The sequence below is a fragment of the Terrapene carolina genome, unplaced genomic scaffold (genome assembly GCF_002925995.2).
Source record: "Terrapene carolina triunguis isolate 2854851 unplaced genomic scaffold, T_m_triunguis-2.0 Scaffold397, whole genome shotgun sequence".
Lineage (NCBI taxonomy): Eukaryota > Metazoa > Chordata > Testudines > Emydidae > Terrapene > Terrapene triunguis.
In genome coordinates this window covers 2,117,760-2,124,384 of record NW_020664748.1, presented here as the reverse complement: position 1 = coordinate 2,124,384, position 6,625 = coordinate 2,117,760, and positions in this window count along the sequence as shown.

Sequence of the window (6,625 nt, the reverse complement as noted above, 5' to 3'; positions counted from 1 at the left end):
AACGGATATAGAATTTTCTCTGTTTCTTTTGTTTTGTTTTTTTGCTTTTTTAAAACTGTGCACCTGGACTACAAAGTTGTATAAATCAGTTTCTGGGTTCTTTCTTATAAAGTTCCATTGCAAATCCACCTGTGTTATGCTGTGCTGTGCCACAATCCATTACATGGAAAAAGTAGCTCAAAATAATCTAGAACATTTAGAATGTATTTTAGTTGTTTGTTGCAGTGTAAGATGAAATATTTTGTTAAAATTAACTTCATGAGCAATATTGCATACCTTTACCATAGTTACTGATTTAGAAATTAAGGCCCTAATAGTTATTCAGTATTGGAGTAAGTACTGTCTATAACCATGAGATAAAAATCCCAGGTAAGCCACACAACAGAAAACATCAGTGAAAAAATATAGAAATAGCGCGCGCACAAAAAAAAGGCTGTTTCTGATTAAAAGATTACACAATACCAGCTTTCTCTAAAAGTTAAACACAATTTTAATTCCTACTTCTTTTCAAGGATAGAAATTTGACTTGAAATTCTACTCAGCTACTAGTATGTTCAAAACTTGCAGGCATTAACGAAACATAACATGTGAGCAGCGATAAAACCTAATGGGGCTAATTCCTACTCTTGCCTTTTGATAAATGGTGGGATTTCTGTGCCTTAAATTAGCCCTTTAACAAATTCAATGTTGAGTAATTCCATTTGAGCCTGTTGCTTGTGGAACTAATAAATCTGAACAGCAAGCACTTTTTTACACAATGTTGTTCAAGAAGATTGTTTGATTTTTGTCATGTATACATTTGTACACAAAGAAATGATTATTTCATTTGACACAATACAGAATTTGTAATATAAATGTTTGTATTTTATGTTTTAATCCTAGGTGCCTAAGACTGTCAATAGAAAACATTGCGGCTGGGGGCTCAGAAATAAGTAGAAAGTTTGTAGCGTGCGCATAACTTTTGGTGGAGTTAGCTTACTAGCTGGAGGCTTAGAAGGTGAGCTGTAAAACTAAATAACCATTTAAAAGATGCAAGGCTAAGAAGTACCATAAGAAGAGTTTGGTGCTACGACCTGCTTAAGAGTGAGAGAGAATTTTCATTAATATAATAGTTCAGACTTGTATGTACTATATTAAGAGTCTTTGAGTTGCCATTTTTTGACTTTGAGGGTTGGGAAGATGATGGTGTTTAGAAGGGTAAGCAGCTAAACTTTGGTCTGGAAAACTTGATATTAGCATACAGGAGAACTTAATCCTGTATTTCCCATTGTATTGTTTTCTTCGTGTATTATTTGCTCTTAGTTTTACTAGCTAACAATGGGGCAACTGTTTTGATACGCTTTTAAAAAAGGCAGGTTAATATTCTTTTTTAATTGAAGCTATTGTACAACTCCTTTTTAAAAACATTTAGTCCTCCACCAGTTTACAAGGTTTTTTATTTAATCTGAAATTTTTTGTTTTTATAATAAATGAAAGGCAACTATAATCACCTTTTTTGTGTTGTTGATCTGGGCTGGTTCTATCTGCACCCCTATCTGATCCATATGAGCTCTCAAGTCCTCAGCCCCTTCAGTTAGGCAGACACCAGTGTTCCATGGTTCAGGTATCATGAGGGATTTATTTAACAAGCATTTGTCGTCCTATTTTATTTTATAGACGTTCTTGTACCAATCTTAACATGATAGTATGAGTGCTAGTAGCGCATTAAGCTACATGTCTCATGTGGTTCGCTTTCTCTAATACTCTGTGTGCAGTGTATTGTTTGGAGTTTTAAAATAAATATAAAAATGTGTTCATATTAAAGAAAGCGAAATAAATGTAGTGCACTTTGCATGTGCAGAAGAAGGTAGTGAAGTTTGTGATAGTTCTTGGGTCTGGTGGGAATTTGTTCAGCAATCTGGGAGCAGCTTCTGAAAAAGTACTCTATCTCCTGCATAAACATTTTTTACTCTTGTGGTAGAAAATTCCACTGTGCTGAAGCAGCAGAGTTGTTAACTATAGTCCTTATCCCAAAGCTTTAGGTGATCTAGATATCCTGGGCCGTGGCGATTGTGCACCTTGAGGATAAGGATAGAGACCTTGAACTTGACACAGTATTCTAAATAGAAAGCCAATGTAGAGAGCAAAGGCTAGATTTGATGTGCTTGCAGTAGTTCATCTTTCTGAAAAGATGCACGGCAACATTCTGAATTAGCTGGAGTTTCCTGAGGGCAGAAGGCTTCATGCCCAGGTATATTGCATTGCTGTAAACCTAATGGAAGATGACAAAGGCATGTATAACTGGGGCTAGTTCAGTTCTTCATCTGCCAGGGTGGGTCTCCTAGCCAGCCATAGATGGCAAAAAGCATTACTCTTGGAGTCTATCTGAGAGGTTAACATCCGCGAGGAAGAGCACTGCTCAACTACCTACTGAACTGACCAATTGTATATAGGTTCTAAGGCCAGAAGGTCCCATTGTGATCTAGTCTGACCTCTTGTATAACACAGGACATTGAACTTCCCCAACATAATTGCAAAAGCAGATCTTTTAGAAAAACATTCAATCTTGATTTAAAAATTGTCAGTGATGGAGAATCCATCACAAACCTTGGTAAATTGTACCAGTGGCTAATTACTTTCATAGTTAAAAATTTGTGCCTTATTTCCAGTATGAATTTGTCTAGTTTCAATTTTCAGCTGTTGGGTCATGTTATACCTTTCTGTCTTTTGAGGAGCCCATTATTAAATATTTGTTCCCCATATAGGTACTTAGACTGTAATCAAGTCACCTCTTATCCTTCTCTTTAAGTTAAATAGATTGAGTGCCTTGAACCCGTCACTAAAAGGCACGTTTTCTAATCTTGTAATCATTCTTGTGGCTCTTCTCTGAACCCTCTTCAATTTATCAACATGGTTCTTGAATTGTGGACGCCAGAACTGGATACCGTATTCCAGCAGCAGTTGCATCTGTGCCAAATACAGAGGTAAAATAACCTCCTACTACTCCTCAAGATTCCCCTGTTTATGCATCCCATCCTGTAAGTATGGGCTACTTTCTTTGTTCCTGGATGTATACATTTACATTAGGACTGTCAAGCGATTAAAAAAATTAATCTCGCTGATAATAATAGAATACCATTTATTTAAATATTTTTTGATGTTTTCTACATTTTCAAATATATTGATTTCAATTACAACACAATACAAAGTGCACAGTGCTCACTTTATATTTATTTTTGATTACAAGTATTTGCACTGTATAAAAACAAGAAATAGTATTTTTCAATTCGCCTAATACAAGTGTCTAGTGCAATCTCTTTATCATGAAAGTTGAACTTACAAATGCAGAATTATGTCCAAAATAAACTGCATTCAAAAATAAAACAATGTAAAATTTTAGAGCCTACAAGTCCACTCAGTCTTACTTCTTGTTCAGCCAATCGCTGAGACAAACAAGTTTGTTTACACTTGCAGGAGATAATGCTGCCCGCTTCTTGTTTACAATGTCACCTGAAAGTGAAAACAGGCATTCTCATTGCACAGTTGTAGCCAGCGTTGCAAGATATTTAAGTGCCAGATGTGCTAAAGATTCATATGTCCCTTCATGCTTCAACTACCATTCCAGGGGACATGCATCCATGCGGATGACAGGTTCTGCTCAATAACAGTCCGAAGCAGTGCGGACCGACGCATGTTCATTTTCATTATCTGAGTTAGATGCCAGCAGCAGAAGGTTGATTTTCTTTTTGGTGCTTTGGGTTCTGTAGTTTCCACATCAGAGTTTCTCTTTTAAGACTTCTGAAAGCATGCTCCACACCTCGTCCCTCTCAGATTTTGGAAGGCACTTCAGATTCTTAAACCTTGGGTCCAGTGCTGTAACTATCTTTAGAAATCTCACATTGGTACCTTCTTTGCTTTTGTCAAATCTGAAGTGAAAGTGTTCTTAAAATTAACAACATGTGCTGGGTCATCATCCGAGACTGCTATAACATGAATATATGGCAGAATGTGGGTAAAACAGAAGAGGGGACATACAGTTCACCCCCAAGGAGTTGAGTCACAAATTTAATTAACGCATTGTTTTTTAATGAGCGTCATCAGCGTGGAAGCATGTCCTCTGGAATGGTGGCCGAAACATGAAGGGGCCTGTGACTGTTTAGCATACCTGGCACGTAAATACCTTGCAATGCCGGCTACAAAAGTGCCATGCAAATGCCTGTTTTCACTTGCTGGTGACATTGTTAATAAGTGGACAGCATTATCTCCCGTAAATGTAAATAAACTTGTTTGTCTTAGCGACTGACTGAACAAGAAGTAGGACAGAGTGGACTTGTAGGCTCTGAAGTTTTACATTGATTTGTTTTTGAGTGTAGTTATGTAACAAACAAAAAAACTACTTTTGTAAGTTGCACTTTCACAATAAAGAGATTGCACTACAGTACTTGTATGAAGTGAATTGAAAAATATAATTTTTATGATTTTTACAGTGCAGATATTTGTAATAAAAAAGAATATAAACTTTGATTTCAATTACAACACAGAATACTATACGAAAATGTAGAAAAACATCCAAAATATTTAATAAATTTCAATTGGTATTCTGTTGTTTAATAGTGCAATTAAAACTGATTAACTGCGATTAATCAACAGCCCTAACTTACATTTAACCATATTAAAATGTGTATTGTTTGTTTGCACCCAGTTTACCAAGCAATCCAGATTGTTCTGAATCGATGACCTGTCCTCTTAATTATTTACCATTCCCCCCAATTTTGTCATCTGCAAGCTTTATCAGTGATGATTTTATGTTTTCTTCCAGATCATTAATAAAAATGTTAAATAGCATAGGGTCATAAACCAATCCCTGTGGGACTCCACCGGAAACAGATACACTTCATGTTTCCCCGTTTACAGTTACATTTTGAGACCTATCAATTACCTAGTTTTTAATCCATTTAACATTTGCAATGTTAATTGTATATTGCTCTAATTTTTTAATCAAAATGTGCAGTATCAAGTCAAATACCTTACAGGAGTCCAAGTATATTACGTCAACACTATTACCTTTATCAACCAAACTTCTTGTCTCTTCAAAAAAAAAAAAAAAATCAAGTTAGTTATGTTTACCTTCAACCCAAGGAGCCTGTACTATGGCTGGAAACTCTTCAAAGTGCTTTCTTCTTCCCACCAGCATCCCCTCCGTCTTGTTGTGCTGCAGCTTTGACCAGTTATTGTTCATCCATGAGCTAAATTTGTCCAAGCACTGGGCTATCTTGGTGGTAGTGGTGAAGGATAAGTAGAGTTGTCAACTTACCATATTCCTGGAAGTTGTGTCCATGTCATCTTACCACTTTTTTGTAGTGGCTGCATATAGATGTTGAATAGGCCTGGAGAGAGAATTCATCCTTGTGGGGCTCTGCATTTTAGGGGTCTGGTGGTAGAGGTGTAGTTTGCCATCACTCTCCTTTGGGCATTTCCCTCCAGGAAAGACTTAAAGCATTTTACTGTATTGCCTATATCAGTTAGTTTGAAGAGCAAGTTCCCAAACTTGGATCTTTTGTAAACATAGAGTCATAGAACTGGAAGGGACCTTGAAAGGTCATCTAGTCCAGTCCCCTGCACTCATGGCAGGACTAACTATTATCTAGACCATCCCTGATAGGTATTTGTCTAACCTGCTCTTGTGGAATCTCCATCATTGGAGATTTTTTAACCCTCCCTAGGCAATTTATTCCAATGCTTAACCACCCTGATAGGAAGTTTTTCCTAATGTGCAATCTAAACCTCCCTTGCTGCAATTTAAGCCTATTGCTTCTAGTCCTATCCTCAGAGGTTATGAAAAACAATTTTTCTCCCTCGTCCTTGTAACAACCTTTTACGTACTTGAAAACTGTTATCATGTCCCCCCTTAGTCTTCTCTTTTCCAGACTAAACAAACCCAATTTTTTCAATCTTCCCTCATAGGTCATGTTTTCTAGACCTTTAACCATTTTTGTTGCTCTTCTCTGGACTCTCCCATTTGTCCATATCGTTCCTGAAAGGTGGCACCCAGAACTGGACACAATACTCCAGTTGAGGCCTGTCATGGAGTTTGGGGGAGACTAGGTCCTGCACCCCCGGCTTCCTGCAATTCACCATGACTCTCATCCAGACAGTAGAACAGAAGGTTTATTAGGTGACAGGAACACTGTCCAAACCAGAGCTTGTAGGCTTAAACAGGACCCCTTAGTCAGGTCCTTCTGGGGGCTAGGAAGCTTAGACCCCAACCTTGGGGTTCCCTCCGCTTCCCCAGCCAGCCCAAGACTGAAAACTCCAACGCAGCTGTCTCACTCCCCCTCCCCCCAGCTCCTCCTCTTGCCTTTGTCCAGTTTCCTAGGCAAAGGTATGACCTGGCCCAACCCCTCTCCCGGCTCAGGTTACAGGCTCAGGTATCGTCCCTCAAGAAAAGTCATCCCCTGCTCTCCCATCCCCCATGCAGACAGTCCCAGCAAAACTAGACGACATTCCCAGGTCAGTCCGTCCCGCTCCCTACTGCATCACAAGGCCTAATCACCACAGAGCAGAGCGGAAGAATTCTCGTGTCTTGCTTACAACACTACTGCTAATACATCCCATAATGATGTTCGCTTTTTTTTTTTTTTTTTTT